This window comes from Phocoena sinus, chromosome 20, assembly GCF_008692025.1.
Source record: "Phocoena sinus isolate mPhoSin1 chromosome 20, mPhoSin1.pri, whole genome shotgun sequence".
Lineage (NCBI taxonomy): Eukaryota > Metazoa > Chordata > Mammalia > Artiodactyla > Phocoenidae > Phocoena > Phocoena sinus.
The window spans coordinates 43,010,528-43,037,067 of NC_045782.1; the positions used below are offsets into that span (position 1 = coordinate 43,010,528).

The 26,540-nt window shown below is 36.7% G+C and overlaps 1 protein-coding gene across 10 annotated transcripts in view; it reads left to right on the forward strand.

Annotated features, from left to right (window-relative positions):
- LOC116745913 overlaps positions 1–26,540 on the forward strand; it is a 62,194-nt gene that overhangs the window by 11,646 nt on the left and 24,008 nt on the right. For 5 of the 10 annotated variants that reach the window (XR_004347581.1, XM_032617048.1, XM_032617053.1 and 2 more), the window contains exons 3-8: positions 7,354–7,491; positions 15,671–15,814; positions 22,567–22,671; positions 22,952–23,030; positions 23,695–23,799; positions 26,145–26,194. The gene's annotated coding sequence lies outside the window, so the exon portion shown is untranslated. Of the gene's footprint in view, positions 1–7,353; positions 7,492–15,670; positions 15,815–22,566; positions 23,031–23,694; positions 23,800–25,042; positions 26,195–26,540 lie in introns of all 10 variants that reach the window. The other 5 variants (XM_032617056.1, XM_032617054.1, XM_032617052.1 and 2 more) reach the window with 4 other exon arrangements.

The window sequence follows — 26,540 nt, forward strand, 5'->3', positions numbered from 1 at the left end:
TGGAATTCCTGGATCATATGGTAGTTGTTTTTAATTGTTTTCAGGAACCTCTCCCTACGGTTTTCCATGGTGACTGTACCAACTTATATTCCCACCAACAGTGTATGAGAGTTCTCGTTTCTCCACATTCTTGCCAACACTTGTTATCTCCTGTCTTCTTTTTTTTTTTAACATCTTTATTAGAGTATAATTGCTTTACAATGGTGTGTTAGTTTCTGCTTTATAACAAAGTGAATCAGTTATACATATACATATATCCCCATATCTCTTCCCTCTTGTGTCTCCCTCCCTCCCACCCTCCCTATCCCATCCCTCTAGGTGGTCACAAAACATCGAGCTGATCTCCTTGTGCTATGCGGCTCTTTCCCACTAGCTATCTATTTTACATTTGGTAGTGTATATATGGCCATGCCACTCTCTCACTTTGTCCCAGCTTACCCTTCCCCCTCCCCATATCCTCAAGTCCATTCTCTAGTAGGTCTGTGTCTTTATTCCTGTCTTGCCCCTAGGTTCTTCATGATCTTTTTTTTGTTTGTTTTTTAGATTCCATATATATATTTTAGCATACGGTATTTGTTTTTCTCTTTCTGACTTACTTCGCTCTGTATGACAGACTCTAAGTCCATCCACCTCACTACAAGTAACTCAATTTCGTTTCTTTTTATGGCTAAGTAATATTCCATTGTATATATGTGCCACATCTTCTTTATCCATTCATCTGTTGATGGACACTTAGATTGCTTCCATGTCCTGGCTATTGTAAATAGAGCTGCAATGAACATTGTGGTACTTGACTCTTTTTGAATTATGGTTTCTCAGGGTATATGCCCAGTAGTGGGATTGCTGGGTCGTATGGTAGTTCTATTTTTAGTTTTTTAAGGAACCTCCATACTGTTCTCCATAGTGGCTGTATCAATTTACATTCCCACCAACAGTGCAAGGGGGTTCCCTTTTCTCCACACCCTCTTCAGCATTTATTGTTTGTAGATTTTTTGATGATGGCCATTCTGACTCATGTGAGATGATATCTCATTGTAGTTTTGGTTTGCATTTCTCTAATGATTAATGATGTTGAGCATCCTTTCATGTGTTTGTTGGCAATCTGTATATCTTCTTTGGAGAAATGTCTATTTAGGTCTTCTGCCCATTTTTGGATTGGGTTGTTTGTTTTTTTGTTATTGAGCTGCATGAGCTGCTTGTAAATTTTGGAGATAATCCTTTGTCAGTTGCTTCATTTGCAAATATTTTCTCCCATTCTGAGGGCTGTCTTTTCATCTTGTTTATGGTTTCCTTTGCTGTGCAAAAGCTTTTAAGTTTTATTAGGTCCCATTTGTTTATTTTTGTTTTTATTTCCATTTCTCTAGGAGGTGGGTCAAAAAGGATCTTGCTGTGATTTATGTCATAGAGTGTTCTGCCTATGTTTTCCTCTGAGAGTTTGATAGTGTCTGGACTTACATTTAGGTCTTTCATCCATTTTGAGTTTATTTTTGTGTATGGTGTTAGGGAGTGTTCTAATTTCATTCTTTTATATGTAGCTGTCCAGTTTCCCAGCACCACTTATTGAAGAGGCTGTCTTTTCTCCACTGTATATTCTTGCCCCCTTTATCAGAGATAAGGTGACCATATGTGCATGGCTTTATCTCTGGGCTTTCTGTCCTGTTCCATTGATCTATATTTCTGTTCTTTTGCCAGTACCATACTGTCTTGATGACTGTAGCTTTGTACTATTGTCTGAAGTCAGGGAGCCTGATTCCTCAAGCTCCGTTTTTCTTTCTCAAGATTGCTTTGGCTATTCGGGGTCTTTTGTGTTTCATGAAATTTTTCTTTCTAGTTCTGTGAAAAATGCCAGTGGTAGTTTCATAGGGATTGCATTGAATCTGTAGATTGCTTTGGGTAGTATAGTCATTTTCACAATGTTGATTCTTCCAATCCAAGAACGTGGTATATCTCTCCATCTGTGTGTATCATCTTTAATTTCTTTCATCAGTGTCTTATAATTTTCTGCATACAGGTCTTTTGTCTCCTTAGGTAGGTTTATTCCTAGATATTTTATTTTATTTTTTGCAATGGTAAATGGGAGTGTTTTCTTAATTTCACTTTCAGGTTTTTCATCATTAGTGTATAGGAGTGCAAGAGATTTCTGTGCATTAATTTTGTATCCTGCTACTTTATCAAATTCATTGATTAGCTCTAGTAGTTTTCTGGTAGCATATTTACGATTCTCTACGTATAGTATCATGTCATCTGCAAACAGTGACAGCTTTACTTCTTTTCTGATTTGGCTTACTTTTATTTCTTTTTCTTCTCTGATTGCTGTGGCTAACATTTCCAGAACTATGTTGAATACTAGTGGTGAGAGTGGGCAACCTTGTCTTGTTCCTGATCTTAGTGGAAATGGTTTCAGTTTTTCACCATTGAGAATGATGTTGGCTGTGGGTTTGTCATATTTGGTCTTTATTATGTTGAGGTATGTTCCTTCTGTGCCTACTTTCTGGAGGGTTTTTATCGTAAATGGGAGTTGACTTTTGTCAAAAGCTTTTTCTGCATCTATTGAGATGATCATATGGTTTTTCTCCTTCAATTTGTTAATATGGTGTATCACGTTGATTGATTTGCATATATTGAAGAATTCTTGCATTCCTGGGATAAACCCCACTTGATCGTGGTGTATTATCCTTTTAATGTGCTGTTGGACTCTGTTTGCTAGTATTTTGTTGAGGATTTTTGCATCTATGTCATCAGTGATATTGGCCTGTATTTTTCTTTTTTTGTGGCATCTTTGTCTGGTTTTGGTATCGGGGTGATGGTGGCCTCATAGAATGAGTTTGGGAGTGTTCCTCCCTCTGTTATATTTTGGAAGAGTTTGAGAAGGATGGGTGTTAGCTCTTCTCTAAATGTTTGATAGAATTCGCCTGTGAAGCCATCTGGTCCTGGGCTTTTGTTTGTTAGAAGATTTTTAATCACAGTTTCAATTTCAGTGCTTGTGATTGGTCTGTTTCTATTTTCTATTTCTTCCTGGTTCGGTCTCGGAAGGTTGTGCTTTTCTAAGAATTTGTCCATTTCTTCCAGGTTGTCCATTTTATTGGCATATAGTTGCTTGTAGTAATCTCTCATGATCTTTTGTATTTCTGCAGTGTCAGTTGTTACTTCTCCTTTTTCATTTCTAAAAGTCATCTCCCTTTTTTTTCTTGATGAGTCTGGCTAATGGTTTATCAATTTTGTTTATCTTCTCAGCTTTTAGTTTTATTGACCTTTGCTATCGTTTCCTTCATTTCTTTTTCATTTATTTTTGATCTGACCTTTATGATTTTTTTCCTTCTGCTAACTTTGGGGTTTTTTTGTTCTTCTTTCTCTAATTGCTTTAGGTGTAAAGTTAGGTTGGTTATTTGAGGTGTTTCTTGTTTCTTAAGGTAGGATTGTATTGCTACAAACTTCCCTCTTAGAACTGCTTTTGCTGCCTCCCATAGGTTTTGGGTCGTCGTGTTTTCATAGTCATTTGTTTCTAGGTATTTTTTGATTTCCTCTTTGATTTCTTCAGTGATCTCTTGGTTATTAAGTAGTGTATTCTTTAGCCTCCATGTGTTTGTATTTTTTACAGACTTTTTTCCTGTAATTGATATCTATTCTCATAGTGTTGTGGTCGGAAAAGATACTTGATATGATTTCAATTTTCTTAAATTTACCAAGGCTTGATTTGTGACCCAAGATATGATCTATCCTGGAGAGTGATCCATGAGCACTTGAAAAGAAAGTGTATTCTGTTGTTTTGGGATGGAACGTCCTATAAATATCAATTAAGTCCATCTTCTTTAATGTGTCATTTAAAGCTTGTGTTTCCTTATTTATTTTCCTTTTGGATGATCTGTCCATTGGTGAAAGTGGGGTGTTAAAGTCCCCTACTATTATTGTGTTACTGTCGATTTCCCCTTTTATGGCTGTTAGCATTTGCCTTATGTATTGAGGTGCTCCTATGTTGCATGCATAAATATTTACAATTGTTATATCTTCTTCTTGGATTGATCCCTTGATCATTATGTAGTGTCCTTTTTTGTCTCTTGTAATAGTCTTTGTTTTAAAGTCTATTTTATCTGATATGATATGAGAATTGCTACTCCAGGTTTCTTTTGATTTCCATTTGTATGGAATATCTCTCTATCACCTCACTTTCAGTCTGTATGTGTCCCTAGGTCTGAGGTGGGTCTCTTGTAGACAGCATATATGCAGGTCTTGTTTTTGTATCCATTCAGCCAGTCTATGTCTTTTGGTTGGAGCATTTAATCCATTTATATTTAAGGTAATTATCGATATGTATGTTCCTATTACCATTTTCTTAATTATTTTGAGTTTGTTATTCTAGGTCTTTTCCTTCCCTTGTGTTTCCTGCCTAGAGACGTTCTTTTAGCATTTGTAAAGCTGGTTTGGTGGTGCTGAATTCTCTTAGCTTTTGCTTGTCTGTAAAGGTTTTAATTTCTCCGTCAAATCTGAATGAGATACTTGCTGGGTAGAGTAATCTTGGTTGTAGGTTTTTCCCCTTCATCACTTTAAATATGTCTTCCCACTCCCTTCTGGCTTGCAGAGTTTCTGCTGAAAGATCAGCTGTTAACCTTATGGGGATTCCCTTGTGTGTTATTTGTTGTTTTTTCCCTTGCTGCTTTTAATGTTTTTTCTTTGTATTTAATTTTTGATACTTTGATTAATATGTGTCTTGGCGTGTTTCTCCTTGGATGTATCCTGTATGGGACTCTCTGTGCTTCCTGGACTTGATTAACTATTTCCTTTCCCATATTAGGGAAGTTTTCAACTATAATCTCTTCAAATATTTTCTCAGTCCCTTTCTTTTTCTCTTCTTCTTCTGGAACCCCAATAATTCAAATGTTGGTGTGTTTAATGTTGTCCCAGAGGTCTCTGAGACTGTCCTTAATTCTTTTCATTCTTTTTTCTTTATTCTGCTCTGCAGTAATTATTTCCAATATTTTATCTTCCAGGTAACTTATCCGTTCTTCTGCCTCAGTTATTCTGCTATTCATTCCTTCTAGAGAATTTAAAATTTCATTTATTGTGTTATTCATCAGTGTTTGTTTGCAGAATTCTTTCCAGTGACCTGTCTTTTAGTTCACTGTTCCATTCTTCTGCTTGATCTAGTCTGCTGTTTAGCACCTCTAGTGAAATTTTCAGTTATTGTGTTCTTCACCTCTATGATTTCTGTTTGGCACTTTTGAATATTTTCCATCTCTGTGTTGAAGTTCTCACTGTGTTCTTGCATTGTTCTCTTGATTTTGATGAGCAACTTTATGGGAGTTACTGTCTTTTTTATTAGAGTTATGAGATTCTCTGTGTTGGAGTCTGTGCATTACACAAAGCAAGCACCTCTCTTAGTCTTCATAGACTGGCCTTATACAGGAGAATACCCCTACCAATTAGCTTAGCCAATATTCTTGGGACCTCTACCAACTCTTTCCTTCCCCAGGCTCTAGGACTGGTGAGACAGATGCTGGTCCTTTGGGAGGCCCTGAAGGAGTTGGGGTGTTGGATGCATGAATCAATTCTTTTGCTATCCAGGGGGAAGCTGAGAATTGGCATTTTATATCTACTCACTCTGTGCTGAGCAAGGATCATTGGCATTGACTGGCTTATGTCACCACCTCTGTTCTATCCCAGACTACTAGTCTATACTAGACCTATCAGAGCCCCAAGATTGGCAAGACAGAAGCCAGTCTTCTGGGGAGGCCTTTTAGAAAAGTTGGACTGCTGGACGTGTGAACCAATTTCTATTTTCCCCTGAGTGAATCTGGGAGCTAAGGGGTCTCTTTCAGATCATATGGTGCTGCAGTGGGGACAGGGTCTCCAGCAAAAGGGTGTCCCACATCTCCCTACTAGCTTCAATGAATCTGGTTTTGCATTCTCCTGGGATGTTAGAGCCTTTCAGTTAGTTTCTCATTTCTCACAAAAGGAATTTATCCGTGAATTTTTGCTGAATCAGTGTGTGTGAGGGGAGAAGGGGAGTCCAGGGCTTCCTACTCAACTGTCTTGCTGATGTCACTCCTCTGTTGTTAACTTTTAAATGAGAATTACTTTCACCTGAAACTTTCACAAAATAGGAACATGGTGTCTTATTCCATGTTTTTACACATAAGAATCATCATTTTAAGCATCGTTTTAAGGATCATCTAGTTCAATAATCATTTTGATCATTCTTTCTTTGTTTTGCAATCCATAATGACTTCCAGTGATTGCTTGAAGAAGATTAACTACTGATAATGACTTTAATGCTCTCCACTGCCCAGCTCCTCACTTTACCTATCCTAATCTACTAGAGAAAACTTATTTGAGTTTAATTTGTTCCAGAGTTCACATACACACATCTGTCTACTTCCTTAATCCATATATTTATAAGTAATTTCTTTTAAGAAAGTTTTCAGTGCAGTAAAAATTTATCAGTTTAAATTTAATGGAGGAAATACTGCCCAAATTTGTGAAGCATACATTCTAAAGTATTGTAAAAAGACATGTAGCATAGCTGTTTTCAAGTAATAATTTATATTTACAGAAGTTAAACTAAGATAAATTTACTGATGACTGAGCCATGTATTGTTACAAAAGCTTATTCCAATTTATCATTTGAGAGTGAAGGTTTTCTACTTCTGTTTCTGCTACTAAGAAACAGACTGCTAGGGAATTTTAAATTGTTAGAGAATTAAATGGGGGAAATTATATAATATTTTTGATCCTATGTATTTTTAGTTGTGGTATTGTTAGTGCAATTAAATTGGCACTTGCTTAGATACAAATGCTGTAGGAGAGTGGAATAATATATTTCATACTCTGATGTTATAACTTATTAATTTTCTTTTTTTTAATTTTTAAAATATTTTTATTTTATTTATTTATTTTTGGCTGTGTTGGGTCTTTGTTGCTGCATGTGAGCTTTCTCTAGTTGTGGTGAGCAGGGGCTACTCTTCATTGTTGTGCACGGGCTTCTCACTACGGTGGCTTCTCTTATTGTGGAGCATGGGCTCTAGGTACATGGGGTTCAGTAGTTGCGGCTTGCAGGCACTACAGTGCAGGCTCAGTAGTTGTGGCTCATGGACTTAGTTGCTCCATGGCATGTGGGATCTTCCTGGACCAGGGATTCAACCTGTGTCCCCTGCATTTGCAGGCAGATTCTTATCCACTGCACCACCAGGGAAGCCCTTAATTTTCATATTATTAAAGATTCTGGTAATGCTTCTCACATATAACATTTCTGAAGTTTTTAATATTTTGTTAGTGTGTTAGAACTAAAATTCATCTTACTATTGGTGTTTTGCTTTTGACTTATATTTAATGCTTATTAGCATACTGCTTTATTTTCAGCATTGACTGATGTCATCAAAGCTATTGATAAAGATGAAAATATTGATTATGGGGATCTGAATACTTGTCTTCAAAATTTTGGAGTTTACCTTTCTAAGCCAGAATTTCAGAAGATCACAGAGTTGACTAAAGCTGGCGGTAAGTGATATATTTTCAGGAAAATTGGGTTGATGCATGTGAAAAGAGGATCAGTTTGCTATTCTTTTCCTCAGAATGATGACTTTATAATCTTTGTTAGAAAAAGAGTCCATTAAAATTAAGCCAATACTGAAAAGTACAAAAATACTCAAAAGTACAGCAAGACACTCAAAATCTCATTGTCCAGAAATAAGCAGTTTTAATAGTCTTTTCAAACCTTTTTTTCCTAGGCAAAAATGCAAACAAAAAGAAAGTAGGGTTTGTGATTTTGCTTTCTGATTGACAGAAGTTAGGACAAAAGGTATTAAGTGGGACAAAGAAGGACTGTTTATTTTGTCAAAGCTGACAATTCATAATAAAGGTACCGATTTTTTTAGGTGCCCATAGAACATAGCAGCAACTTTCCTAAAGAGAAAGGGTGAGAGTAAGGTAGAGGGGTGGGTGAAGTTATAGATGAAATAATAATGGTCATAAGTTGATAATATTTGCAACTAGGGAGAGTATATGAATGTGCATTGCCATATACTTTCTTTTTTAAAAAAATTCATTTATTTTATTAATTTATTTTTTTGGCTGTGTTGGGTCTTCGTTGCTGCACGCAGGCTTTCTCTAGTTGTGGCGAGCGGGGGCTACTCTTTGTTGCAGTGCTTGGGCTTCTCATTGTGGTGGCTTCTCTTGTTTTGGAGCACAGGCTGTAGGCGCATGCGCTTCCGTAGTTGTGGCACATGGCCTCAGTAGTTGTTGTACGCAGGCTCTAGAGCACAGGCTCAGTAGTTGTGGCACATGGGCTTAGTTGCTCCGTGGCATGTGGGATCTTCCCAGACCAGGGCTCGAACCCGTGTCCCCTGCATTGGCAGGTGGATTCTTAACCACTGCGCCACCAGTGAAGTCCACCATATACCTTCTATTTTGTATATATTTACAATTTTTCATAATAAAAAGTAGGGGTGTGTGTGTGTGTGTGTGTGTGTGTGTGTGTGTGTGTGTGTGTGTGGTGTTGAAGGAGACCAGCTTTCCTGGATGTCAAGTCTCATTATAAAGCTATAGTAATTTAAACAGTGTGAGAATGGCACAGGGATAGAGAAATTGATCAATAGGACAAGATAAGGAACTTCCAAATCTATCTACATACATATATGGCAACATATATAATGAGGTGTTAGATCACAGCAGGGAAAAGAAGCACCACTTAATAAATGGTGCTGGAATAATTAACTATTCAAATGGAAAAAAATGGAATTGGATCCTTATCTATATACCATATTCAGTAATAATTTCCAGATGTGAACAGTAAAAGTTTTAGGAAAAAAAGAAGAAAACTTTTCTGACTTAGAGTTAGGAGGGATTTTTTAAAAGATACAAAATCACTAAGCAGAAGAGAAAAGATTGATAAATTTGGTTACATTAAAATTAAGAACTTCTCTTTACTAAAACATAATACAAGGAGAACAAGCCACAAACTGAGTAAAGATTATTTGCAACACTTATAACAGCAAAGAATTGTTGTAGAGAATATATAGGGAACCCCTATAAATTAACAACCCAATAGAAAAATGGCTAAATTTCAAGAACAGTCATTTCCAGGTGAAGAAAAACAAATTGCTAATAATCATATGAAAAGCTTCTCAACATCATTAGTAATCAGGGAAATGCAAAATTTAGGTCACAGATATCTTTTTATACCCACTAAACTGGTAAAAATTAAGATGTCTGTTAATCTAAGTGTTGGTAAATATGGTGAAAGTGATAAAACAACTTTGAAAAACATGTAGTATTTTGTAAGGTTTTCATATCCCTGTGGCTTAGAAAAATCCATTTTTAGCTATAAATTCAAGGAAATCTCTTGCACTGATCTACAAGGAGTCATATTCAAGAATGTTCATGGCAACACTGATCTTAATAATAACAACAAAAAAAGAAACAACATGATCAGTGACAGAACGTATAAATTGTGGTATATACCTTTGTTGTATAATGGAATGTTAATGGTGTACACATTAGTGAAAATGAACATAGCAATATAGCATATGGATGATTGTTGGATATATAATATTGAATGAAAAAAGCAAGTCTCAGATCGCTATAGTGTAACAAAAGCTTGAAAACAAAATTAAAAATAATTTATTTATCCAGTTACAAATTATATGTAAAAGAGCAAAAGATTGGTAAATTTAAAAAATTCAGTAATATTCTCTTTGTGGGGGAAGCAGGATAATGGAATGGGAAAAGCACAGAGGCAGTGGTATTAATAATCTTCTTCAGCTGGGTGGTGGCTTCCCAGTGGTTTGGTGTATAATCACGCTTCATAACGAATATATGTTGCAAATATTTAGAAAGTTATATGTTCCTGTTAAGGAATGTAAATCTTAACTAACTCTATAATTCCCCCAGAATTTTTCAAGGTCTCTTTTTTTTTGTCTCCAAAAATTTGACTAAGAATACAAAGTGATTTGGTGCTCTTTGAAGTAAACGCTCAAAGATTTTTAATATTGGGAATAGGAAGTATACTGTGCTGTATTTTTTACAGTGCATTAGGATTTTTTTCTCAGTGGGGTAAGCAAGGACTAGGGTTATCAAAAGCTCATTATATTTATATAAAACCTTTATATCTGGCCTCAGAAAATTCTTAGAAATATTTTATCCATTGGGATATTATGAAGAGTTATACATAATCAAGGAAAGCCATTGTCTAGGTATAAAATGACTATTAAGATGTTTAGTGGTTTCAACAGTATACTAAGGATATCAATGTGAATGTTAGCCTGATGTAGAAGAAACAGAGAGTCAAGAGAGCTCGCTTCTAATTCCTGATCTTGCATTTTCTACTGTGAACGTAGAAAAAAAAATCATATCACGTATGTGTTTTTTTTAAAACATGTAAAATAACATACTAATTCTTTACCTACATATTTTACTGAGTTGTTGCAAGACCAAGACAAGATAAGTTTAAAGTTAAAAATGTTGTACACTTGTGGCTAGAGGATTTTGATAAATTTTCTTGGTATTTTCAGGGTTTAGCTTTTGCCTGTTAGTTGAATTGCTTTTCCCCCTTATACCCATATATCTTTAGTGGTTAGTATTAGCTGTTGGATATAATTATGTTATCTCCCTGAATATATAACTTATTTTATATAATTCAGTATTTATCAAAATAATTTAATATTTGAAGATACCGAAGAAAATGTGTTCTTTTCCCTTCAGAAACAAAAAAAGTGAATTTTAAAGAATTCGTTGATACTATGATGAGCAACACGGAACACTTCTCTGAAAAATTATGTTAGAACATTGTATCTTGTGCTTTTTGTCGACTAAATGGTTTGACAGATTTTAGAAGAGTATAATGTATTAAAAGAGCTAGCCATCCTAAAGATCATCAGGCAGGTAAATGCCTGGCTTCGTGCTATGTTTGATCTTAATCTTCTCCATTACTGATTCCTAAATCTAGAACTTCCACATGCAAATGAATTGAAAGCTATCATAATCTTACTGTTCAACCTCATACTTTATTATAAAGAGCTAGAACCACATATATGAAATTCATATTTTGGGAAGGTTTAAAATGTTTTCTTACTTTGGGAATGTGATGCCATCTAGTGACCATAGTTGAGTACTATAATGCAGAATTTCTGGTTTCAGCTGTTCATATATTTTTTCATCTTCCACTTTATTCAGTAACATTTATTGAGCCATTACTATGTACCAGATTATATGTTAAGCTGTGAGAGTGCTAAAATGAAGAAGACAGTCTTTGTCACTAAGAAGCTCACTGTAAAAAAATGTAAAGTTATATATGTATATTGGAGTGAAATTAGTACTTTGAAGATTGGGGCTAAAAGTAGGAATGCGTTGTTTTGTGCCATATATTAGGTAATAGTGCACTTTAAGTAACAACTATTTTTACCTTATATATCAATTTAATTTGTCTCCTATACAAGGAAACACAATTGATTAACTGGATGAAAGGATTATTTGCATTGTCAGGCACTTTTCCTAGGAATTTCAGTTTCATGGAGATAAAAAATTTTATTGGCACAGGGTTGTATAATATCTTATTCATATCTGTATTTATATTTCCTTTCTCACTCTTTTTCTTCAAGTACTTTTTTAATTAAAGTAAATGCCAATAGAAAATAATTTTAATAAAACCATTTCAAGCACATCCAATGACTGGACATATATTTTTACATCATGTACTCATTCAGATTTTATGTAAGCCACTTGATCATTCCATGTGGCTGTCATAGAATTTTAGTTTTTATTCTTTTATCTTGGTTTTTATTCATTTACTTTTATTTTTTGTAGTTTACAAGATAATGGCTATAATTCCTTGTGCTATACAATATATCTGTTGCTTATCTATTTTATACATACTAGTTTGTATCTCTTAATCCCATACAGCTGTTTTGTCCCATCCCCTCTTCCCTCTTGCCTTTCCCCACTGATAACCACTAGTTTGTTTTCTATAACTGTGAGTCTGGTTTTGTTCTTCTGTATACATTCATTTGTTTTATTTTTTCAGATTCCACACAAAAGTGATTTTATACAGTATTTGTTTTTCTCTGTCTGACTTATTTCACTAAGCATCATATTCTCTAGATCCATCCAAATTGCTGCAAATGGCAGAATTTTGTTCTTTTTTATGACTGAGTAATATTCCATTGTGTGTGTGTGTGTGTGTGTGTGTGTGTGTGTGTTTGTGTGTGTGTGTATGTGTGTATACACACATACCGTTTCCTCTTTATCCATTTATTTGTTGATGGACACTTAGGTTGCTTCCATATCTTGGCTATTGTGAATAGTGCTGCTATGAACATTGGGGTGCATCTATATTTTGAAATTAGTGTTTTCTGTTTTTCCAAATATATACCCAGGAGTGAAATTTCTGGACATATGGTAGTTCTATTTTAGCTTTTTGAGGAACCTCCATGCTGTTTTCCTCAGTGGCTGCAACAAATTACATCCCCACCAAAAGTGTACAAGGGTTCCCATTTCTCTATATCCTTGCCGATATTTGTTATTTGTGGACTTTTTGATGATAGCCATTCTGACAGGTGTGAGGTGATATCTCACTGTGGTTTTGATTTGCATTTCTTTAATAATTAGTGATGTTGAGCTTCCTTTCACGTGCCTTTTAGCCATCTGTATGTCTTCTTTGGAAAAACCTCTATCCAGGGCTTCTGCCCAATTTTTGATTGGGTTGTTTTAAACTGGTAGTCATTTAAGTTCAAACACATTCTAAAAGGTCTACAGTTTTTACTCACCTCCCCCACATTTTGTGTTTTTGATGTCATATTTTGCATCTTCATGTTTATCTCTCAACTGTTTATTGTACTTACAGTTGCTATTACATTTTTTTCCAGGTGGTATTCTTCTGTATCACTTTAGTCTGCCAATCATTTCTTCTAGTATTTTTTTTATTTCAACTATTGAATTCTTCATTTCTGATTAAGTCTTTTTTATATTTTCTAGTTCCTTGTTAAATCTTTCACTGTTCATCTATTCTTTTCCCTAATTCAGTTAACATTTTTATTACCAATGCTTTGAATTCTTTATCTGGTAAATTGTTTATTTGTTTCATTATTAATTTTTTTCATGGGTTTTCTTTGGCTCTTTCAATTGAGAGCAATTCCTCTGCCTTTTCATTTTGCTTAACTTTCTCTGCCTCTGTTTAGGTAAAACAGTTACCTACTGTGGTCTTGAAGGGGTTTTCTTATGTGGGGGCATCCCTATACAGACAGGGTGTGCACAATACCTTTGGTGGGAGAGCTGGATTTGGCATGGACACAGGTCACATCTTTTCTCAGAGTGTGCTGGCAGCTATCACCTGGTAGGGGTGGGGCTAGAGATGGAGGGGCTAGAGATGGAGTGAGGTGTGAGGTAGGACTTCTCTGCTCAGTGGCCATTCCTGCCCTATCAGGGCGGAGTTTGATCCCAAGTTGCTGAAGCAGAAGCCCTGAGGGTTGGGCCAGGCCTGGCTCTGTTCGCTTTAAGTGTGTGCTTTCCCTTCTTCCTGCTCCGGGACCCTTGCCTGAAAGGGGAGGAGAGCTGAAGCAAGTGGGGTCCATGCAGGTTCTCGGCTTATATCGATCACAGACAGAGGTCTGAGGTATCTCCAATATGCTACCTGTGCAGGGGCCAGCAATTGTTTCCGTCACTCCACTCAGATGCAGTATTGGGTGCAAGTCTACTTTGGACTTCACATCCGATCACTGCCCCCAGCCTCCACTGCCCCCACCCTGTTGTGGAGCCACACCACAAGGCAGGCGGGGCCTGTGTGGACTCTCAGGGTGTATTGGGGGTGAGCTGTGGTAGAGTGGCCACCCTCAAAGAATTGGACTGTTCCTGATGTGTTGCTTGCGTAAGCACCAGCAAATATTATATTTATTGATATTCTTAATTTAGTATTAGAATATGTTTTATTTTTGAGGTTGAAGGGGAATCTGGCTATTCTCAGTCTACCATATTGCCAGTTCTCTCTTTAAAAGCACTCATTCAGGTTTTTGACCTTGCCACTTCATACTAGCTTTTTACGAAAAGTTAAATCTCATCTTGTTAAATCCAATGGTCAATTTTCTGTCTTCATCTTGTTTACCTCTAGCAGGTTTTAATATGTTTCTTCTTAAAAATTTCTCTTCTTCTGTCTTCTGTGACACTGTAGTCTCCTAATGTCCCTCTCATCTTATTGGCTCTTTCTTTTAAAAAAAAAAGAGATATAATTGACATTGTGTAAGTTTAAGGTGTGCAATCTGTTGATTTGATACACTTATACATTGCAGTATGATTACCGCCGTAGTGTTTAACTAACACCCCCATCACATCACATAAATATTATTTCTTTTTTGTGGTGAGAACATTTAAGATTTAGTCTCTTAGCAACTTTCAAGTGTATAATACAGTATTAACTATAATCACAATGCTGTGCATTAGATCCCCAGGGCTCATTAATCTTCTAATTGCAAGTTAGTATCCTTTGACCAACATCTCCCCAGTTGCCCCACTCCCCAACCCCTGGTAACCACCATTCTATTCTCTGTTTCTATGAGTTCTGCTTTTTTAGATTCTACATATAAGTGAGCTCTTATAGTATTTGTCTTTCTCTGTCTGACTTATCTCACTTAAAGTAATACCCTCAAGTCCGCAAATGGCAAAATTTCCTTCTTTCTCGTGGCTAAATAATATCCCATTGTATATATACCCCTTCCTTTTTGGTCTTGTTTGCTGGCTGCTTCTTTTCTGGATGACTTTTAAGTATTAGTGTGATCCCAGATTCCATTCTGAGTCCCATTCTCTAAGGCTTTTCCTGAGTGATCTTATTGCTTTAAAATAATATCTGTATCCTTTTGACAGCCTATTTATTTATCTCAAACTTAATGTGTATGAAAAAAAATTCTTATTCTTTCCCTGGTCTTCCCTATATCAGCTGTTGATACCACTCTCCACCTAGTTGCTCAGGTCTCAAACCTATAAGTTCTTCATGGCCCCCGCCCCCTTAGACTGTTATTCAATTCATCATTAAATACTCTCAGCTTCATGCTCAAAATGTATCCTGTATTTGTCCACTTCTCCTTATCTCTATCACTTTCACCCTTGTTGAAACCACTATCACTTTTGTGTGTGTGAGCTACTACAATAGCTTCCTAACTGCTTGATCTTCAGAAAGTTCATTGTCTACATTGCAACAGAGTGATCTTTTATACTTTTGTAATATGATAACTTCACTCCCCTGTTAAAACTTTCCAAAGGTTTTCTATTGAAATTTTAATCAAACAAAATTTCCTTCCATGGTCTGTGGTGGTATATTAAAGAGGAAGTAGTTATCCAGGAAAGAATTTTTGGGGGAATAGCAAAAGCTATTTAATTCATGGTTTTATCAGTTGGACATGTTTGTGAATTCAGCCTTTTGTAAATCTATAGTTCAATGAAAGTTATTCTTTATAATGATTATTTAGGGGTGCAGACATTATAAGTTCTTGAAATATTTTAGAATCTTCAAAGATATACTTAATTTTGTGTTATTTTATTCTGCTTTAATATTTGAAAATTGGCAATTAATTTATACTGTATTTGTTATTCTTCTTAACCATAAAAATCTCAATTCCTAACTATTCCAGATAATAGTTTGCTGTATTAACTTCTTGGACAAGTATGTTGTAAAACTTGTGTTTTATGTACCCTTTAGTATTGCCTGATGCTATTGAAAACCTCCACAATCTTAGCAAAGAGAAGATGAGTGCTCCTGACCTGTGGAATACTCTGTCTAGTTTGAAGAGTAATTTAAAAAAAGACGAATTCCTAGCTGCACTGAAATTAGCAACAGTTGATGGTGAGTATTCCAAATACTAAAATTAAAAGATATATGGTTTTATTCTTCTATCAATCTTTATTTGTCCTTATATCTTGTATTTGATTGATATGCCAATATATACATTTAGGAAATATAAAGAAAGCTCAGATTGTCCTATAGAAAAATATTAATATCTAATATATTATTACTCTACATTGATCAAATATGTATTGACTGTAATCGGATGAGCCCAGCAAGTTTGGCTTCTTGCTGATTGAAAGGCCAATACTCAAGAGACAAATGTTGGTAGAAAAGGAAAAGTTGTTTTATTTGGGAGGCCAGCAACCTGGGAAGATGGTGGACCAATGTCCTAGGACCATCTCCAAGTTGTTGGTTAGGAGACAAAGGTTTTACAATCAGCGTGGGGGAGGGGGCTGCAGGGTGTGTGAATGGCTTGTGCACAATCTCGGATTGGTTGGTATCAAGGTAAAGTTTCAGGCAACACCAATCCTCTGGCTTTAATTGGTTTGGGTTCTATGTGCTTGCATAGCAGTTTTCATCTGAGGGGGGTCTGCTTCCTGTAAAAGCAACTGAGGAATATGTGTTAGGCCTTTATCAATATCTTCAGGGAACTGGGAGCTCAGTGACTCTGCTATGTGGCTGGTTGGTAGTCTAAATTATTACCAGTTTCCTGGCCCAACAGATAGCTATTCTTTGTTTTTACATCTTCACATTTCATAATCATTAACTTTTTTTTTAACATCTTTATTGGAGTATAATTGCTTTACAATGGTGTGTTAGTTTCTGCTTTACAACAAAGTGAATCAGTTATACATATACATATGTTCCCATATCTCTTCCCTCTTGCGTCTCCCTCCCTCCCACCCTCCCTATCGCACCCCTCTAGGTAGACACAAAGCACCGAGCTGATCTCCCTGGGCTATGCGGCTGCTTCCCACTAGCTATCTATTTTACATTTGATAGTGTATATATGACCATGCCACTCTCTCACTTCGTCCCAGCTTACCCTTCCCCCTCCCAGTGTCCTTAAGTCCATTCTCTACATCTGCCTCTTTATTCCTATCCTGCCCCTAGGTTCTTCAGAACCATTTTTTTTTAAGATTCCATATATATGTGTTAGAATATGATATTTACTTTTCTCTATGTGACTTACTTCGCTCTGTATGACAGATTCTAGGTCCATTCACCTCACTATGAATAACTCAATTTTGAGTTATTTTGAGTCAGTTTTACTTCTTCTCTTACGATTTGAATTCCTTTTATTTCTTTTTCTTCTCTGATTGCTGTGGCTAACATTTCCAGAACTATGTTGAATAATAGTGGTGAGAGTGGGCAGCCTTGTCTTGTTCCTGATCTTAGAGGAAATGGTTTCAGTTTTTCACCATTGAGAATGATGTTGGCTGTGGGTTTGTCATATATGGCCTGTATTATGTTGATGTAAGCTCCCTCTATGCCTACTTTCTGGAGAGTTTTTATCATAAATAGGTGTTGAATTTTGTCGAAAGCTTTTTCTGCATCTATTGAGATGATCATATGGTTTTTCTCCTTCAGTTTGTTAATATGGTGTATCACATTGATTGATTTGCATATATTGAAGAATTCTTGCATTCCTGGGATAAACCCCACTTGATCATGGCGTATGATCCTTTTAATGTGCTGTTGGATTCTGTTTGCTAGTATTTTGTTGAGGATTTTTGCATCTATGTTCATCAGTGATATTAGCCTGTATTTTTCTTTTTTGTGACATCTTTGTCTGGTTTTGGTATTGGAGTGATGGTGGCCTCATAGAATGAGTTTGGGAGTATTCCTCCCTCTGTTATATTTTGGAAGAGTTTGAGAAGGATGAGTGTTAGCTCTTCTCTAAATGTTTGATAGAATTCACCTGTGAAGCCATCTGGTCCTGGGCTTTTGTTTGTTAGAAGATTTTTAATCACAGTTTCAATTTCAGTGCTTGTGATTGGTCTGTTTCTATTTCTTCCTGGTTCGGTCTCGGAAGGTTGTGCTTTTCTAAGAATTTGTCTGTTTCTTCCAGGTTGTCCATTTTATTGGCTTGTAGTAATCTCTCATGATCCTTTGTATTTCTGCAGTGTCAGTTGTTACTTCTCCTTTTTCATTTCTAATTCTGTTGATTTGAGTCTTCTCCCATTTTTTCGTGATGAGTCTGGCTAATGGTTTATCAATTTTGTGTATCTTCTCAAAGAACAAGCTTTTAGTTTTATTGATCTTTGCTATCATTTCCTGCATTTCTTTTTCATTTATTTCTGATCCAACCTTTATGATTTCTTTCCTTCTACTAACTTTGGGGTTTTTTTGTTCTTCTTTCTCTAATTGCTTTAGGTGTAAGGTTAGGTTGTTTATTTGAGATTTTTCTTGTTTCTTGAGGTAAGATTGTATTGCTGTAAACTTCCCTCTTAGAACTGCTTTTGCTGCATCCCATAGGTTTTGGGCCATCCTGTTTTAATTGTCATTTGTTTCTAGGTATTTTTTGATTTCCTCTTTGATTTCCTCAGTGATCTCTTGGTTATTTAGTAGTGTATTGTTTCACCTCCATGTGTTTGTATTTTTTGCAGTTTTTTTGCTGTAATTAATATCTAGACTCATAGTGTTGTGGTCGGAAAAGATACTTGATATGATTTCAATTTTCTTAAATTTACCAAGGCTTGATTTGTGACCCAAATCACAAATCTATCCTGGAGAATGTTCCAGGAGCGCTTGAGAAGAAAGTGTATTCTTTGTTTTTAGATGGAATGTCCTATAAATATCAATTAAGTCCATCTTGTTTAATGTGTCATTTAAAGCTTGTGTTTCCTTATTTATTTTCATTTTGGTTGTTCTGTCCACTGGTGGAAGTGGGGTGTTAAAGTCCCCTACTGCTATTGTGTTATTGTTGATTTCCCCTTTTATGGCTGTTAGCATTTGCCTTATGTGTTGAGGTGCTCGTAAGTTGGGTGCATAAATATTTACAATTGTTATATCTTCTTCTTGGATTGATCCTTTGATCATTATGTAGTGTCCTTCTTTGTCTCGTCAGTCTTTATTTTAAAGTCTATTTTATCTGATATGAGAATTGCTACTCCAGGTTTCTTTTGATTTCCATTTGCATGGAATATCTTTTTCCATGCCCTCACTTTCAGTCTATATGTGTCCCTAGGTCTGAAGTCGGTCTCTTGTAGACAGCATATATATGGGTCTTGTTTTTCTATCCATTCAGCCAGTCTATGTCTTTTGGTTGGAGCATTTAATCCATTTACATTTAAGGTAATTATCGATATGTATGTTCCTGTTACCATTTTCTTAATTGTTTTGGGTTTGTTAGTGTAGGTCTTTTCCTTCTCTTGTGTTGCTGCACAGAGAAGTTCCTTTAGCATTTGTTGTAAACTGGTGTGGTGGTGCTGAATTCTCTTAGCTTTTGCTTGTCTGTAAAGATTTTAATTTCTCCGTCAAATCTGAATGAGATCCTTGCTGGGTAGAGTAATCTTGGTTGTAGGTTTTTCCCTTTCATCACTTTAAATATGTCCTGCCACTCCCTTCTGGATTGCAGAGTTTTTGCTGAAAGATTAGCTGTTAACCTTATGGGGATTCCCTTGTATGTTATTTGTTGCTTTTCCCTTGCTGCTTTTAATATTTTTTCTTTGTGTTTAATTTTTGATAGTTTGATTAATATGTCTTGGCTTGTTTCTCCTTGGATTTATCCTGTTTGGGCCTCTCTGTGCTTCCTGGACTTGATTCACTATTTCCTTTCCCATATTAGGGAAATTTTCAACTATAATCTCTTCAAATATTTTCTCAGTCCCTTTCTTTTTCTCTTCTTCTTTTGGAACCCTTATAATTTGAATGTTGGTGCATTTAATGTTGTCCCAGAGGTCTCTGAGGCTGTCTTCAATTCTTTTCATTCTTTTTTCTTTATTCTGCTCTGTGGTAGTTATTTCCACTATTTTATCTTCCAGGTCACTTACCCGTTCTTCTGCCTCAGTTCTGCTATTGATTCCTTCTAGAGAATTTTTAATTTCATTTATTGTGTTGTTCATCAATGTTTGTTTGCTCTTTAGTTCTTCTAGGTCCTTGTTAAACTTTTCTTGTGTTTTCTCCATTCTATTTCCAAGATTTTGGATCATCTTTACTACCATTTCTCTGAATTCTTTTTCAAGTAGACTGCCTATTTCCTCTTCATTTGTTTGGTCTGGGTTTTTACCTTTCTTCTTCATCTGCTGTGTATTTCTCTGTCTTCTCACTTTGCTTAACTTACTGTGTTTGGGGTCTGCTTTTTGCAGGCTGCAGGGTCATAGTTTCCGTTGTTTTTGGTGTCTGCCCCCAGTGGGTAATGTTGGTTCAGTAGGTTGTGTAGGCTTCCTGGTGGAGGGGACTGGTGCCTGTGTTCTGCTGGATGAGTCTGGATCTTGTCTTTTTGGTGAGCAGGACCACATCTGGTGGTGTGTTTTGGCGTGTCCTTTACCTTATTATGATTTTAGGCAGCCTCTCTGCTATTGGGTGGGTTTGTGTTCCTGTCTTGCTAGTTGTTTGGCATGGGGTGTCCTGCACTGGAGCGTGCTTGTTGTTGAGTAGAGCTGGGTCTTAGTGTTGAGACAGAGATCTCTGGAAGAGCTCTCGCCGATTGATATTACGTGGAGCCAGTTGGCCTCTGGTGGTCCAATGTCCTGAATTCAGCTCTCTCACCTCAGAGGCTCAGGCCTGACAGCCAGCCAGAGCACCATGACCCTCTCAGCCACACAGCTCAGAAGAAAAGGAAGGAAAAAAAAGAAAGAAAAATAAAATAAAAAGTTATTAAAATAGGGCTTCTCGGGCTTCCCTGGTGGTGCAGTGGTTGAGAGTGGGCCTGCCGATGCAGGGGACACGGGTTCATGCCCCAGTCCGGGAGAATCCCACATGCCGCAGAGCAGCTGGACCCGTGAGCCACAACCGCTGAGCCTGCGCGTCCAGAGCCTGTGCTCCGCAGCGGGAGAGGCCACAACAGGGAGAGGCCCGTGTACCGAAAAAAAAAAAAAAAAAAAAAGACGGGAATTCCCTGTAATGCTGCCAGGAGTTTCAGTGCAGAGGAAGACTGTGAGTAATAGGACAAACTCCTGAAATGACCAAGTCAATAAGTGACAATAAAAAGAAAGCCATAAATCTCAAAAGAGGAAAGGTTTGAGTATTGTTGGAAAGCAGCAATTGGAATCTAGGAGAATACCAAGCCTAAGGCAATGGGATATAGAATAATGAGTACCTTTCTCTAAAAATAAATAAATTAATTAAAATTTTAAATTTAAAAATAATAATAGAAAAGTCTATTAGGAGGAGGCGAAGTTCAGTTAAGAAAGAAGGTAAGAGTGTTCAAGGAGACTGATGATACAGAGAAATTCAGAGTCCAAGAGGGCACTATAGGAAGGGTAGAAAAGAAAGCTATCAATGGAAAGAAAATTTTGAGTGGTAAAACACAGAATAGATTAGAGAGGGTAGAAATTTTTGAGGTGCTTACATTTTAGAGAGTGGAAATGATACAAATAAAAGATATGGTTAGAATAATAACCTTGAGGCAGAAGACCCATGTCTGTCAAAAGCCTGATCAAGTTAGCAGACTGGTAAGATGCTCTGTGTGTCTGAAGAGCCATTCCTTTGTCTGGTTACAGGGGAATGTTAGAACTCCTGTGGTCCAAGGCTTCACAAAAGTGTTCTGAAGCAGCTTGGGGAAAACAACCCTTGTGAACATTTCCTCCCAGGCCCTTGTACAGAAGCTCGCTAACTCCCCAGATACTCTCCTACCAATAGTAGCACTGCAGAGTTTTCTTTTGCAGGAACTGGAAATGATTAGGATGTCCAAATTGTCTGCCTAAACTGCATCTCTTTTTTTTTTTCTAGGTTTATTGAGCTGTAGTTGATATATAACATTGTTTAAGGTTAAGGTATACACTGTGATTATTTGATACATGTATTTTTACCACAATAAGGTTAGTTGACACATCCTTCACCTCACACAATTACCATTTTGTTGTTTTGTTGCTAAACTGTATCTTCAAACTAAAGAGAAGAGCCATGTAAAGGAAAGTTTACACATAGCCATCCTACAAGCAGATGGGGAAACAGTTGCAGGGGGCAAGGGTAAGTGGGGCTTTCCACCCTCATAACCAGGAACCAAAAAACAAATTAGTTACCAAACAAATTTGTTAGCTTTGTGCCTTACCCATGCTTGTGATAGTTTGGTGATCCCTGTCTATTTCACTCTACCACTTTACATTAAAACACTAAAAATAAAAAATCTCTATGTGCTCGTTTTCCTGGGACACAAAAAAAGAGGTGAGCTTGGAAGACTGCATCTAACTTTCTAACTGCCCAAAAATATACTAGGTGGTGGTAGCTGCTAAGAACAGAGGACGACAAGACCACGAAATCTTTGAGATGTGACAGAGAGCCAGGCTGGGTTAAGAAAGAAGGCCCTGGAGAAAAGCCCGGTGTAGTTCTATGATACGTGATTAAGCAGACTCTAAAAAAACCAAGATTTTAATGTGTGCACAGAATTATATTTTAATAGCAGTGTTTTCCTTATTGATGTATTCTCTCACTCTGATGAATGTTTCCATCTACTGACTCACAGCCTCACTTTGATCATCATTGTTTTAGCCAAAAAGCTCTAAGATTACATCTTAGCAATAGCTTGCATTCTTGCCAGGTTTACTTCATTGCTTAATCAACAAATGCCATGCAGACATTTTTTTAGTAATAAAGAATCATCGTTCTTCAAATTTTCAACCATTACCATGTTTTACTTTTTAAAGGTGAGAAGGTTGATACTAGTGACCTGGAAATTTTTCTTCAAAATATGGGGATAGAGCTCACAGAAGATAAAGGCATAGAATTACTGAACAATCTTCCAGTTGATGGTGAGCATTAAAAATATCACAGTGGGGTAAACAGTCGCAGTGGCCTTCAAGGAGACTTGAGTATACGGACTTAGGTGACTAATACTCCCTATTTAAGGAATCTTTCATGCACCCCTTCCCCACCAAAATGATTTCACCAAATTGAGAGCTGTTTCTGTTCCTGAGTTTTATTCTTTTAAGTGAAATAATATAAATGTCTAGAATAAAACATTTAAGTCTTTATGTTTCTAAAATTATGCATGTTTTATTCTATTTTAAAATACCTGCACTGCTGTCTGAGACATGGATTTTTCCCTTTCTTGGAGCCAAAAGAAAGGTGTATATGAACAGATTGATGAAAGAATTGCAGTCTTTTAAAGGTGAGTGAGAAGTATGATGAAAAGGCAGTTAAAACTGAGGTCATGGAGCTTTGTTCTTGTTTTCAAAAACTCTTTCTATTTCACATATTTCAGATGATTAATCCCGCTGTCCCAATTATTCAGTATTTATTCTTTATAAGCTTTAGGTACTCTACAGTCACCAAAAATTGTTTAACCACAGTAAGCCCAAAAGCAGTGGTTCCCAAATAAAGTTGTACATCAGAGTCACTGGGAGGGGGGGCGGAATTTAGCATTCAGATTACTGGGCCCCTTTCAGTCAATTTCCGGAGATAGCACCTAGAAACATATGTTATTAAATGTATAGGATTATGATAGTGTAAATCCATGGATTGGATGGATAGTTCTCCATTAATTTAGCAAGTTTCAAATCCTACTATGCAGACATACTTATAAAGGTTGATTTTAGTCTTTGCCATGACTTACCACATACCTCTAACCCCTCACTTTCATCTCTTAAAAGTTTTCCAAGTCCCAGAGATCAGGGTTAGGAATTCCTGACTTAGACACCAAACCATATTTACTTGAACAGTTTGTACTTTGCTCTTTATTCTCTATACAGTATTGATGCCTAGGCATGAGCTACAATGACCCACTCTTTACATCATTACAAATATTTCTCATATCTACCCCTTTCTTTCCTAAGGGACAAAGGTATCTTTAGATAAGGTAGACACTTTCATTAAAAACATGGGAATTGACCTCAAGGAGAAAGAAATCCAGGAATTGAAGGACCACCTACCAGTTGATGGTGAGAGTTTTGAATATCAATATACCGCTTAGCAAAACTTTGCACATGAGGCCAGTATCAGGGCTGGAAAGACTAAAGATAGGATGTATATGAAAAGAAGAAAAAAGGAAGAGTGAGGCCTTCAGCATAGCTGAAACCGAATAGCTATCACTTGAGAAGGATCACCAAGAATGCTGCCCAATATAGATGGCAAGTGTCACTCTCCATAGGAAATGCCAAGGTCTAACGAGAATACTCAAGACTGTAATCTTTGGGTTTTGGGTTTTTTTTTTTAAGAATATGGAGGATTTATTAGACTAGAGATTTTGCAGATTTCAGAGCATTAAGAACTCACAAAATCATATGATCCAGTGTCCCTACTGCTAATCCAGCATTAGATAGCAATGACCAACACTTATATAGTCCTGACATGTGCAAGGTACTGTTCTAAGCACTTTACATATATAATCTTATTTAATCTTCCAAACAACTTTATAAGGTAAGTTCCATTTTAACCCTAAATTTACATATCATGAAACTAAGGCACAGAGAAAACAAGTAGCTTACCTAAAGTCAGAAAGCTAGTAAGTGGTGGACAGGCAATCTGGCTCCAGAAACTATCTCTTAACCACTGTGCTATACTGCCATGGACTACAGAATTAGTGAACTTAAGAAGATGTATAGTGAAGTTACCAACTGGATTAATTAAATTTGGTATATGTAAGACTGTTCTCATGCTAGTAGAACTGAGAAAATTTTATCAGGAAATTTTGAGGGACACTTGCCCCCTTGAGGAAGTAGTAAAGATGGAAAATTTACACAAGTCAATGAATCTGGGTTTTTCCAAATTAGTAGTACCTTCATTCTTTTTTCTTTCTTTTGTTTACTTAATGAAAGTTTCTTTAAATTCTGTAGTGCTTTACAATTTTCAGAAGTTTCACACACATGATTTCATATAATCCCACAAAAACCCTTTTCCCCCCACCCCTACAGTGCCCCTCCCCCATCCCTCTCCCCAGTACCTTTCATTCTTTCATTCTTAAAGATGTTAAAAATAAATAAAGAAAAACTTTAATTGAATGCCTATGATGTGTCAGGCACTGTTCTAGGCCCTTGGGGCCTTTGCCTTAGTGAGAGGTAAGCAGTTTTTCCAAAAATGACATTATTTCTGGGTTTTTAAACCCTTTCATAACTTTTTTTTTTTTTTTTTTTTTTTTTTTTGCTGTATGCGGGCCTCTCACTGTTGTGGCCTCTCCCATTGCAGAGCACAGGCTCCGGACGCGCAGGCTCAGCGGCCACGGCTCATGCGCCCAGCCACTCCGCGGCATGTGGGATCTTCCCGGACCGGGGCACGAACCTGTGTGCCCTGCATCGGCAGGCGGACTCTCAACCACTGCGCCACCAGAGAAGCCCTATTTTTAACTTTTTGAGGACCCTCCATACTGTTTTTCATAGTAGCTGCACCAATTTACATTCCCACCAATAGGCACGAGTGTTCCCCTTTCCCTACATCCTGGCGGACACTTGTTATTTCTAGACTTTTTGATAATAGTTTTTCTGACAAGTGTGAGGTGGTATCTCAGTGTGGTTTTGATTTGCATTTCCCTGATAATTAGAGATGTTGAACATCTTTTCATGTGCCTGCTGGCTGTGTGTATGTCTTCTTTGGAAAAATGTCTATTCAGGTCCTCTGCCCATTTTTTAATCAGATTTTTTTTTATATCGAGTTGTATGAGTTCTTTATATATTTTGGGGGGGTTTTGTTTTTTTAATGTAACTGCTTTTTTTCAACAAATAGCTCATACTTTTAATTTATTGATTATTTTTATTTATTTATTTTTGGCTGCACCGGGTGGTTTGCAGGACCTTAGTTCCCCGCCCAGGGATCGAACCCATGCCCCCTGCATTGGGAGCATGGAGTCTTAACCACTGGACCACCAGGGAAGTCCCTCTTTATATATTTTGGATATCAACCCCTTACTGATATATCATTTGCAAATATCTTCTCCCATTCAGTAGGTTGCCTTTTCATTTTGTTGATGGTTTCTTTTGCTGTACAAACCATTTCAGTTTTACGTAGTTCCATTTTAATATTTTTGCTTTTGTTTCCCTTGCCTAAGGACACAGATCCAAAAAAAAAATTTCTAAGACCAATGTCGAAGAGCTTACTGCCTGTGTTTCATGGTTTCAGGCCTTATACTTAAGTCTTTAATCCATTTTGCGTTTATTTTGGTATATGGTTTAAGAAAGTGGTCCAGTTTTCCCAAACCACTTATTGACTGAAGAGACTCTCTTTTCCCTTCGTGTATTTAAATTTTCAAATCTTATTATCTTCACCTGAGTCTAAATTCTGAATTTTCTTACAGAAGATGAAAAGGTTGACTTGGATGTGTTGATGGATGCAGCACTTTTACAGGTGAGTGAGAATTTGTATAAGATGTTATAAAATTGAGATTTTGATGCTTTATAGAGGATTACCTTCTTAAAGCAGTAGTTTACTCCCTCCAGTCATCATTAGTAAATTCACTCTGCTCTTTTACCTATTTATCGGTAATTTTGTCCTATTGACAACAGTTTAGATTATTAGAGATTTAGGGAAAGTTTGGGCACTCTCCAAAAGGAGTATTAACTTGTCTAATATTTTGACCAGTAATGTGCTCTCATTTCTCTAGTGTTTAAAGAATCAAAATATAGGTGACCACAATCAATCTCAACATGAAGTTTTTGCATCAGGAAATATGATCTCTATGAACAGTCAGTTC